Raw genomic sequence first — 11958 nt, forward strand, 5'->3', positions numbered from 1 at the left:
TAAGACATTACCGCCACCGTGATAACGGCTAAGGCAACTATCAAAGACACACAGCGGAAGACTAATTTCAAACCCTTTCAAAACAAGTCAACTTAAAAGTCAATCAACGAAAGTAAAGTCAAACCAACGTCAAACGAAGTAAAATAAACTCAACCTACAACTTGGAACCATTATAGGCCCTTATTAAAATCAAACCAAATTCAAAACCTTTTCGTTAGCCACGCATAATAATATTATCATAAATAATTAAAGTGATAAACACATCATAAACTTATGGAAACTAACATGATACGCTCTTCACTCATGCCCATTCATGAATATGCTTCAACACCTGAAAATCTTATCTCTACCTATTTCCACTACTCTCCATTATAAATGGGTCATCATAGGGCCAAGATAAAGACAAGGCCAACAAACACACAAACACACACAATCAGCAAATCTGAGTACATAAGCGTAATTAACACACTAACATATAATTCCCTATCAACACCCACTTACCTCAATGCACCTGTTTACAAGCACACAACATTCAACAACACTCTCAACTAAACAACTAAATAATTTATTTAACATTGGTTACGCATCGAACGGGTTTCCCACTAACCTTCCTCAAATAAATTGAGGTTACTGACACGGGAGCTAACCGTGCCAGCATCAATAACCACTCGTTGGTGGCGGAATTCCTGCGCATAATAATAATAAAAGGAATGTACAGCGTCCTGTACTTCAGTAGAAGTTATGGTTAAATATAAAACCCCATAACTCCCCCCATATGTTCATACTCAAGGTATATACGTTCCAAGAGTTTTGGTGCGTAATCTCTTTCACTTTACGTTATTTACCGATTATTAAACTTGGTGATGACTCTCAAACCATAATCATTCAATCAACAATAATTATTCAAACAATCAAATATATCAATTTAATTCTTGAATAATTAGTGACCACATAATATTTAATGTTGAACCCTTTTTAATTCTACCTCAGTGCCAATGACACCTTAAACGCATAAAGCGCCACAAATCATATCCCTTGGTGTTAAAAACACCTTAAGTTCACTAAGGCACCAACATACAATTTATTCCTCGTGTACATAGACACTTATATAGCTCCTTTCCTCATGCTTATAGCATCAATAAAAATTATATGAACCATAAATAAATTCTTTTTCAATATTCCAAACCAAATTAAACATTTAGTTTAATTAAACATGCTCTCTATCATGCCATAAATAAATATGTGGTTCATAAATAATATTCCAAACTATTATTTTCTATCCAATATTCTATCACAAATAAATCATGCTTCATAATCCAATCACCAATGACATCCAAATCATAATTTCCAAACCAAACCTAGCATGATACTACTTGAAATCAATTAAACACCTTTAGCATGCTACTACATCAATGTAATTATGCTAAGTACGCGAACGTACCTCAAATAAGTCCTTAAAATAGCCGATTACACTACAACAATTCCTGAATCAAGTCTCCTACATAAAGGGACAATAATACTATATTAATTCTCCTTGTATACACAATTTCCAGCAACTTAAAATTACTTTAAACTACTTTAAAAAAATCTGAAAATTATTTAAAAATCCCTAATTGAACTCCTTTTTAATGGGTAATCACACCCTTTCATTAAAATCACAATTATATTACTTTAAATAAAATTCCAGCATTTTAAACTAATCAAAAACCCTTTAAAACTCAAGGATAAAATTTAAAGCATAAAAAAACTTCGTTAAAAATCAAAAACTGCCCGAAAATCATATTTAGAGGCTGAATTTGGCCACGAGAGGGTGGTACTCACTACCAAAGGTATTCTTAAAACATTGTGTCCACATGGAAAACACTACTTTTTTTTTTTTATCAAAATCGGATGAGTTCAGAACCTAATCGGGATTAATATTAACGAATGGAAGTCTAAGAATTAAAACACGGATTTACGTGTTCAAAATATTCTGGAATTAAGTTAAAATAATCAGTAGTTATAATCACCAAAATTTCAAACATCATTACTATAAAAGCCCTAAATCAATTGTTCGTAAAAACCCTGAAATCGTGATTTTCAAAAATTAAAAACCCTAGGTTATAAAATTTACAAAATCTGAAAATTATGAAATTTATAAAATATGAAATTATAAAGTTTAATCATCAAAATACAATTTGATACTAATTAAATTAATTTCAAACAATAAAATCTAAACCCATAAATCAATAATTATAATTACATAAATTAATAAAACAAAGGAGAAAATAAGACTAAACTTTTTGTGCGGGAAATTTTTGGGGATTCATGGTGTATTTATAGAGTAGAGAGTGTATGGTTAAATTTGGGCTTATAAAGATGTGGGCTTAAATTATGGGTTTTGGGATGAGTTATTCCAATAAGAATATGTAGGAATAATTTACATTGCTTAATAATTAATAAACGTTTGGCCCAAAATATATTTTACTTTTATAAAACCTTATTTAAAATACTTTAACCCTTTAAAATATTTAATTAAAATACTTGAGCCCTTAACAATACATTTTATTAATACTTAAATATTTTATAAAAATACATAAAAATACGGGGTATTACAACTCTACACTATAAATACTCCTTCAATCCCCCAAAATTTGCCCACACAAAATGACAAAGAGTTAAATTTATTTTCCCTTTTCTCATTTTCTTTTCTTTTCCCTTATTCCTTATTTTTTTTTCTCTTTCTTTTCTTTCTTTTTTTTATGCTTTCCCGTAGAAATCCACTTGAGTGGAATTGTGGGTGGGGTTGGGAAGTTGTTGCTGGCATGTCACCCTCTGGCAGCCCGAGTCACCGGAGCTCCGACCAGCACCCTGCCGCCGGCGAGCCACCCACCTTGCCAGCCACACATGGCTTTGTTTCTTCTCCCTCCTCTTTATTTTCTTACTTATTTATTAGTTTGGGTTTTGTTTTTATTGTTCAAAGTTTGTTTAATTAGTATTAAAATCATGTTTTAAAGATTTTAAATTATATTTTCAGATTATTAATATGAGTATTATTTTCAGATTTTGATATGATTAAAGTAAGGGTTTCTAATTTATTAAAGACTTGACTTTTAGGGTTCTTATACAAATTGATTTGGGGCTTTTGTATACCTAATGATTTTATTTATTAATTGGGCATAAAAATATGTTTTAATAAAGTTTTTAAGGGAGTTTTAATCAAATAAAGTTGCTGGAATTTTATTTAAAGTAGTAGAATTGTGATTTCAATGAAAGGGTTTAATTACCCATTAAAGAGGGGATTATTTAATTTAGGGGTTGACCCATTTTCAGATTATTTTAAGTTGTCTAAAGTGAATTTAAGTGTTGAAAATTGTGTATACAAGGGTAATTAATATAGTGTTATTATCCCTTTATGTAGGAGACTTCGTTCGGGAATTGTTGTAGAGTACTCGGTTATTTTAAGAGCTTATTTGATGTACGTTCGCGTACTTAGCATAATTATATTAATGTAGTAGCATGCTAAATGTATTTAATTGATTACAAGTAGTATCATGCTGGATTTGGAATGGAATTTATGAATTGGTTGTTGTCGGTGATTGAATAATGAGGCATGATTTATTTGTGATGGAGTATTTGTTGGAAAATTATAGTTTGGAGTATTGTTTATGAACCACATATTTATTTGTGGCATGTTAGAGAGCATGTTTAATTAAACTAAATGTTTAATTTGGTTTGGAATATTGAAAAGGAATTTTATTATGGTTCATATAATTTTTATTGATGCTATAAGCATGAGGAAGGAGCTATATAAGTGTCTATGTACACGAGGAATAAATTGTATGTTGGTGCCTTAGTGCACTTAAGGTGTTTTTAACACCAAGGGATAGGATTTGTGGCGCTTTATGCGTTTAAGGTGTCATTGGCACCAAGGTAGAATTAAAAGGGGTTCAACATTAAATATTATGTGGTCACTAATTATTCAAGAATTAAATTGATATATTTGATTGTTTGAATAATTATTGTTGATTGAATGATTATGGTTTGAGAGTCATCACCAAGTTTAATAATCGGTAAATAACGTAAAGTGAAAGAGATTACGCACCAAAACTCTTGGAACGTATATACCTTGAGTATGAACATATGGGGGGAGTTATGGGGTTTTATATTTAACCATAACTTCTACTGAAGTACAGGACGCTGTACATTCCTTTTATTATTATTATGCGCAGGAATTCCGCCACCAACGAGTGGTTATTGATGCTGGCACGGTTAGCTCCCGTGTCAGTAACCTCAATTTATTTGAGGAAGGTTAGTGGGAAACCCGTTCGATGCGTAACCAATGTTAAATAAATTATTTAGTTGTTTAGTTGAGAAGTGTTGTTGAATGTTGTGTCCTTGTAAACAGGTGCATTGAGGTAAGTGGGTGTTGATAGGGAATTATATGTTAGTGTGTTAATTACGCTTATATACTCAGATTTGCTGATTGTGTGTGTTTGTGTGTTTGTTGGCCTTGTCTTTATCTTGGCCCTATGATGACCCATTTTTAATGGAGAGTAGTGGAAACAAGTAGAGAGAAGCATTTCAGGTGATGAAGCATGTTCATGAATGGGCATGAGTGAAGAGAGAAACACGCTAGTTTCTATAAGTATATGATATGTTTATTGCTTTGATTATTTATGATATTGTTATTATGCATGACTAATGAAAAAGTTTTAAAGTTAGTTTGGTTTTTATAAGGGCCTATAATGGTTCCAAGTTGTAGGTTGATTTTATTTTACTTCGTTTGACTTTACTTTTGTTGGTTGACTTTTCAAGTTGACTTGTTTTGAATGGTTTTGAAATTAGTCTTCCGCTGTGTGTCTTTGATAGTTGCCTTAGCCGTTTTCACGGTGGCGGTAATATCTTAGATATTCCTATTTAAAGTGTTAAACAGGGCAAAACAGGTATTTTAAAAGAAAGGAATTTCTAGGGTGTTACAATAACTGTCCTTCGGACATGCTCTTTTTAAGTCAGTGTAACCAACGCACATGCGCCAGGTACCATTCGGCTTCTTCACGAGCACACCATTCGCAACCCAGTCAGGGAATTTACATGGCCGAATGAACCCAGTGTCTAACAACGTTTTTATTTTGGCAGCTGTCGCCTGAGTTCTCTCCTCGCCGTATTTCTTTTCTTTTGCCGGATGGGCTTCTTTTTGGATCCACGGCGAGTTTATGGACAGCAAGATTCGGGCTAATGCTTGACATCTCTTCCACTTCAAAGGAAAAAATGTATTTGAATTCTTTCAGCAGATGGTGCAAGTCTGCACCCATCTTTGCGAAAGCAACCGTCCCCACCTTAACAGTTCGCTCTGGATGGTTGTCGTCCAGAGGAATATCAATGTGCTCACCAGCCGGCTAGGGACGGAGGTCGTCTGACCGTTCCCCGTTCAGTGATTGGTATTGCTTTTCTTTTTTGACCACCACCATCTGATCAATCTTCCTTTTCTTTGAGGCTGGTGGGGCTGGATGTTCATCCTTGACATCATCGAGGTCTATTGGCTCCTTTCCTTGTCCAGCTGCTGCAGCCGCAGGTTTGACGTCCGAGAGATATCACTCTATATTCGTCTTCTGATCTCTATTCAGGGAGCCAATAGAGCCATCATCCCTCTCATACTTGACCAGCATGAGAGAAGGGATGATGACGGTCTTGCACTCGTTTAGAGTGGGTTGGCCGAGAATGAGATTGTAGGCGGTCAGCTCTTCAACCACCAAAAACCGGATGGTCATGTGCCGTCCATTGCCCTTTTCTCCCAACCGGACGGGGAGATCTATCCGTCCGACTAGGTGCACCACTCCTCCCCCAAATCCAACAAGAGGATGGGAGACATCATGCATGCTATCTAGCTTATACTTAAGGTTGGAAAGGCATTTGTAGCTGATGATGTCGGAGGAGCTACCTGTGTCAATCAAAATGCGGCCAACTTTTTGGTTGGCCACCTTGCATTCGATGACCACAGGGTCATCATGCGACAGGCGTACTTTGCCCCGGTCCTTTTCTGTGATGACAACTTTTAGGAAGGCGATGGTGCCAGACACCTGTCCCTCTTTAACAGAATTGACCATATTTCTCAGATGGTCCTTGGTGCCCCGCATGGTCGGGCCACCTCCGGCGAATTCGCCTGCTATAGTGTAGACCGGCTCCTTATCGGTGTTCGAGCTACCATTTGGCTGGGGAGTCTTTTTGGAGGACTGCCCCGGATACGCTTTGGAAGTCATTTTGGACTTCACATAGGACTTCAGCACTCCTTTGTCGGCCAGACGGTTAAGCGTCCGCTTGAGGCTGAAATAGTCGCTGGTGTCATGGCCGACGTCCTCATGGTAGTGGCAATGTTTGTTTTTGTTCCGATTTTCAGTGGAACCTTTCATTGGAGTCGACTTCTCTAGGGTCAGCCGATCCTTTATCTCCATGAGGATGGAGTAACTGTCCTTGTTAAACTCGTACCTTGGAACGTACGATTTCCATTCTTTTTTCTTCTTCTGGGCCGGCTGATAAGAGTTATCAACTGCCCAGATCTCTTTTTTATTCTTGCTCCCTTCAAGTTTTTGAGCCAGTTGAGCAAGCCGACTCTCCTTCTGCCTGTCAGAATTTTTAGAGTCCGCCTGCTTATTTGAGGAGCAGAGTTCGATCGCCTGTATATAGGCTTCCGCATCCATCAGGGCTCCTTGGAGGGTAAAGATTTTCTTGCGGACGAGGTCAAACTTGAAAGTCGACCCATCCTTCAGACCCTTGAAGAAGTCTGTATAGGCTACATCGTCAGACATCCTTTAAATCTGGAATCTCACCAGATTGAACCGCCTGATGTAGGAGGGCAACCCTTCTCTATCACCCTGCTGCACATTGCTCAGATCGAGACTTGTTTTCTTTGCAGGGATATTCATAGAGAAGTTGGAAGCAAACAAAAACGCAAGCGTCTTGAAGCTGTTTATGCATCCAGCCGGCAGGATGTCGAACCACTATTGGGCTATGCCCTTCAGGGTTGTTGGGAAGCAGCGACATCATCCAACCCTTGTAAATACATGAGGTAGGTGTATGCCAGAAGGTGATCTTCTGGGTTGGAGGTATCGCCATAGGTCCCTATCAACACATTCTTAACCTTGGCCAGCTGTTCGGCCTAGGCTATTTCCCTGGAGAACGTAGAGGGTTGTTCTCCAAGGTTCTATAGCCGAAGCTGCTAGTCTATAGGCTGGTAATTGTATGCCGCCTGTCCTCCGAAAAAGGAAGGCTGGATGTAGGGCAAAGCAGGAGGCCTGTATAATGGCTGGGCCACATAATGTGTCGAGTTGATTACATGGGGACCTGTGGACGGAGGGGCCGCTTGACGGAGTCCCATGCACAGATTGCGAATTCCTCACTGAGGTATTCTTGAAGCTATTTGGATAAGTCGACGTGGATGTCGACTCAGACAACTGTTGGTTCTTCTTTTGCTTAATGTAATGTCGAGCATCAGAGAAGGTCTTTTTGTTGTCGTCCGGCTGCACATGCCGGATGGCCTTTCTTTTTGCCGTTTCTGGGAAACGGAGTTTGGAGAGATCAATCTGGGCCCGAGCCTTCTCCTTCGTGGTAGGGTGAGGAGTAGGCTGTCGGTCCCTGACTGACTTTGTTTTCTCAGCCTGAGCTAGTTTTTTGGCCGATTGTTCCTTCCTAGGAGCAGCCGTCCTATTGGTGATTAATTCCTTGATTTTACCCTTGAAACTTGTCATGAATTTCATGAGCTCGTCTCGAGTGACTGGGGATGATCTTGCCGCCTAAGTCTGATCAGACAGCTGTCTAGGGGGCTTGCTTGTACCCTCCTGGTCAATGTTCCGCTCCCGTCTCTCTTTGTGACGGATGCGCTTAGAGATAAATGACCCATCATAAGCCACATAGGTTTCGACTTCACAATCATTACCAGAGTCATGGTCCGAATAGACCTCTGCATCAATCGTAGGCCGGTTGGTCTCTGGAGGCGGTACAGGTTCTTGTGAAACCATCTTTGAGGTACTCTCCCCACAGATGGCGCCAAATGTTTCGGGTGTTTTTGTGTCCCTTGGGAGAGTTACGACTCAAAGATTGGGTCCGACGAAGCCGCCTATACCTGCAAAACAACGGAGCGCCGGATGGTCGGAGGTCCGCCTCCGAAGGTTAAGTTAGTACGGATTCGGAGTAAAACGTGCGGAAAGTAAATATCTTCTCGGATTCGAGATCAGGTGTTATCTGTTTTCGAGAGCCATAAATGATGTAATGATTAAGACGTGCCCCAATAAATGGGGGAATCTCCCTATTTATAGGGTCCTAAAAAGGTGTGCCCTGTCTTAGGGTTTGATGACCTAGGATTTAGGGCAGCGCCGTTTTGCGGCTCCCTTGGGATTTGGGCCTTGAAGGCTGCCATTCCCAGGGGCCATATCTGCGTGACACGTGTCAACATCTAGGAAGTCCATTTGGACAACTCTTTTAGTGACATGTGTTGCACTCTCATTGGGCCACGTGGCGGGGTAGAAACACCTAAATCAACACCAAATTGTCTACTTTTTTTTTTTTGACAAAAGATTCTATTAACGAAAAACAGTATTACAACCTAAGATTCTACTAATGTACAAGACACCCACACTAAAACCTTATTACATGCTTTGGCTATACAACATATTTGAAGGAGGGAACTACTCCCGCAAATAGTTGAATGCGAACCTGCAAGACAAACATTGTTAGAACTTACCTGTAAATCACGGAGTTGCCACCATAAGATACCCAAGCCAAAACGCGAAAGAGGAGGAAACTGAAAAGGGGAAGAAAAGAGACCGACAAACCACGTCGATGGAAGATAATGTGAGTAGAATACTATCTCTTCAAAACTTGATTGCCATATCACAAAAGGCGAGAACCTACCCTCGCCGCTAAGGTCATCCCAAGGCCCTAACAAGCAACAAACATCTCGGGATCCTTGACCATGAGTGACTTTCTCTTGTAACTCATTAATACCAGACATCTCCTGATGAGGAGAATGTCGGACCTTCAAGGAGGAACTTGCTTCCCTCAACATTTCCAGATGAAGAGCCTTCATCAAGATTTGATTAACATCGATCATGTCTATCTTGGCCATCACCACCAAACACGAGGTTGAGGAGTTCTCCATAATCCCCAACCTAATCCACCCGACCTTAGCAATCGTAATTGAAGAAAGGAAACCCACATTTAAAATAAACAATATAATTTGAGAATTGCCTCGAGTATCCTGATTTGGATCTCCTATGAAAACTTCTAATTTCCATCATCCCTAAATCTAAGCAGTAAGCACCGGCCACCACAATTCACCGATGGCACACACCAACAAAGGAACTCTAATTCGAAGACATGAATTTGGTAACTACAACCTAAACCCCAATTCGAAACTTGGACCTCAACACTAACAGAGAGGACCTCCTTCCCTCCTAGTACAAGCAACATCAAATTTGCAACAGATAAATTCCAACAAACACCAACATCATAACACCCTCTCAATTCATACCAAAACCAAAGCAAACAACGCAAAACCTTCAAACACACCCAAACCAAAAGAAAATAGAGCAAGAGGAAAATAGGGTGGGAAAAAATACTGGAAGATACCACCGGATCCACAGTCTAAATCCCTTGCAAAGAAACCCCCTAAAGGAGCACAGACCACACAAACATAATAAAATCAAACTAGAGCAGCAACCTAAGGGCTTGAACAAAGTAAGTACTTCAATTAATCGACCAACAACCTCTTGCAGCCACGCCATTAGAGTCCTTAAACTACCATCTCCGGTGCCGGTAGTCGATTCCTTTCGTTGGAAGAAACTTGTAAAAACAACAAGCCCAAACCACTCCAAAACTGACCAAAACCAGAACAAAACACTAAAAAACTTACAAGGCCGACGAGAGCAGCCACGAAGGGTAAAACCACCCTTCGCCGGCAAGCAGGGGACGGAACTATTAGCGGTGGAAGGATAGGTTTTGGGTTTTAGAGAGGAGGAGAATTTTCTAGTACTTCTAATATCTCTTTTCAAGTGATAAATTTACATGTCAAGGTCTTGAAGTTGTGACTTGACTTGTGAGTTGCAATAAAAGATACTTGGTACTGTATTTCCTATTAAGCGGATTTGTCTCTAGAGTATCGCTGTGTTCATAAATCTTTTGGAAAACATTAAATGTATTGTGTAACCTAATTCGATCTTTCTCCCCACCATACTTTTGTGAATTATTCTCTATTATTGTTGGTTCCTATTATTCTCTTTCCCTACCTTATAAAAAGTAGAAAATAACTCTTAGGAATAGTGTGCTACCAATTATACCCTCAAAAATGTGTACCAAATTGTGTGCAAAATGTGTATTTACTTTTTTACCCTCATTAATATGTTTACTATCATTAATATATTTAATGCCTTTTTTTCTTTATTCATAAATTATCAATTAATTCAGTTATTTTTTTTTTAAATAAAAAAATTCTAGTGTTTAACACTTCATATGATATTATTATTATTTAAAAAGCAAAAAAAATTGTATATACAAAGAGACGATTTATAACCAAGATACTGTTTATTTTTACTCTTTTGTAATTGCTCTTCTTATTTACTATCTTTTAGTCCTTTAATTACATCTATCGTTAAGGTTCATTAGCTTTTGAAATGTACATATAAAAAACGTTATAGAATTTGAATGAGATTCATATTAAATAGTACAGTGATATTTGAGCAGACGTATGTTATCAAGAGGTATAAAAAACTTAAAAATCCTAAAATAAGGGAAATCAATCGATGGTAGGAAAAAATTAGCTGGTATTAATTATTGAGAGTATTTAAGAGGAAAAGATATACATTATTGAGTTTTTAGCTACAACATTTTACATATTATTACTCCATAGTCCATGCATATGACCACAGGTCCACAGCTCACAAAAAAATCATTTGAAGAAAAATACGCTAAAAATATTACATTAAGTATTATTGAAATATGCACATCAATTAAGAATTCTAAACTAACACTCGGCGCTTAAAATATGAAGGGATGCAAATCAATTAATTATTATTTAATAATAATTTTGAAATAACACTATTAAACTGTTTAGGGTTTTAAAAAAATAATTGTCTTAAAAGGTTTTAGTGGCTTTCTTATGCTATTCTACAAATTCACCACATATACACATAAACCAGATAGTGTACGTACTAAAATTACCATGTCTAACACCCAAAGCAACGGTATAAATACATGCCAATGCAAATTCTCCGCAAGAGCTAAACCCTCCGCGCGCATCGCGCGCGTAGGATACCCTAGTTAATTATAAAAGTTCAAGCATACAACAAGAATCTGATGCTATAAAATAATATAATATATATTTTTTTGGGTGCTAGTAGTCGTAAGAATTTGAAAATTTACAACCAAGCAAAGTAGAATATACCCTGGCCTTGATCGTTTAGGTCCACCTAAATTTTAAGTTAATTTCAAACAAGACAAGCTCGTACAAATTCATTGAGATAATTTATACGCAGTGTTAAGTTTGAATAGTTCAAACAAAAGCATTTTTTTCATACAATATCAAATGTATCCAAATAAGAAAATTTCAAACATAACATAATTCTAGAGAAAAAAAGAAAGATCAAACGCCCTATTTTTACTTATTTCAAGCCAGCCTACTAAATTCATAAAAGATATAGGCTAAAGTGTTAAGACAAATATAGATAAGGCAATAAAAGGGCTTTTAAGTTGATAAGTTCCCGTAAAAAAAAAAAAAAAAAAAAAAATGTTAATAAGTTAAGATACAGGTTCACAAGTCCTGATATGATAAGGATGAAAAGGTTTAAAAGATTTCGTTAGGATTTCGGGAGTTTGATTTACACTTGTATCAATGCACAATTGCATATTAAATATACACAATTATGTATTACAAAGTATGAGTAAAAATAATTATGAAATTTAAGTAAACACTAACCATTTGCCTTTTTA

At 37.4% G+C, this 11958-nt stretch overlaps 1 long non-coding RNA gene across 1 annotated transcript; it reads right to left on the reverse strand.

Moving 5' to 3' along the window:
* Positions 1-155: 155 nt before the first annotated feature.
* LOC145581619 (uncharacterized) lies at positions 156-10079 on the reverse strand. The gene is made up of 3 exons (XR_014099652.1): positions 8717-10079; positions 1442-1498; positions 156-359 (listed from the first exon to the last, which is right to left on the reverse strand). It is a non-coding gene; the product is annotated as an uncharacterized LOC145581619 (long non-coding RNA).
* Positions 10080-11958: the final 1879 nt, after the last annotated feature.

Source organism: Chenopodium album, chromosome 15 (genome assembly GCF_948465745.1).
Source record: "Chenopodium album chromosome 15, dcCheAlbu1.1, whole genome shotgun sequence".
In the NCBI taxonomy this organism is placed as follows: domain Eukaryota; kingdom Viridiplantae; phylum Streptophyta; class Magnoliopsida; order Caryophyllales; family Amaranthaceae; genus Chenopodium; species Chenopodium album.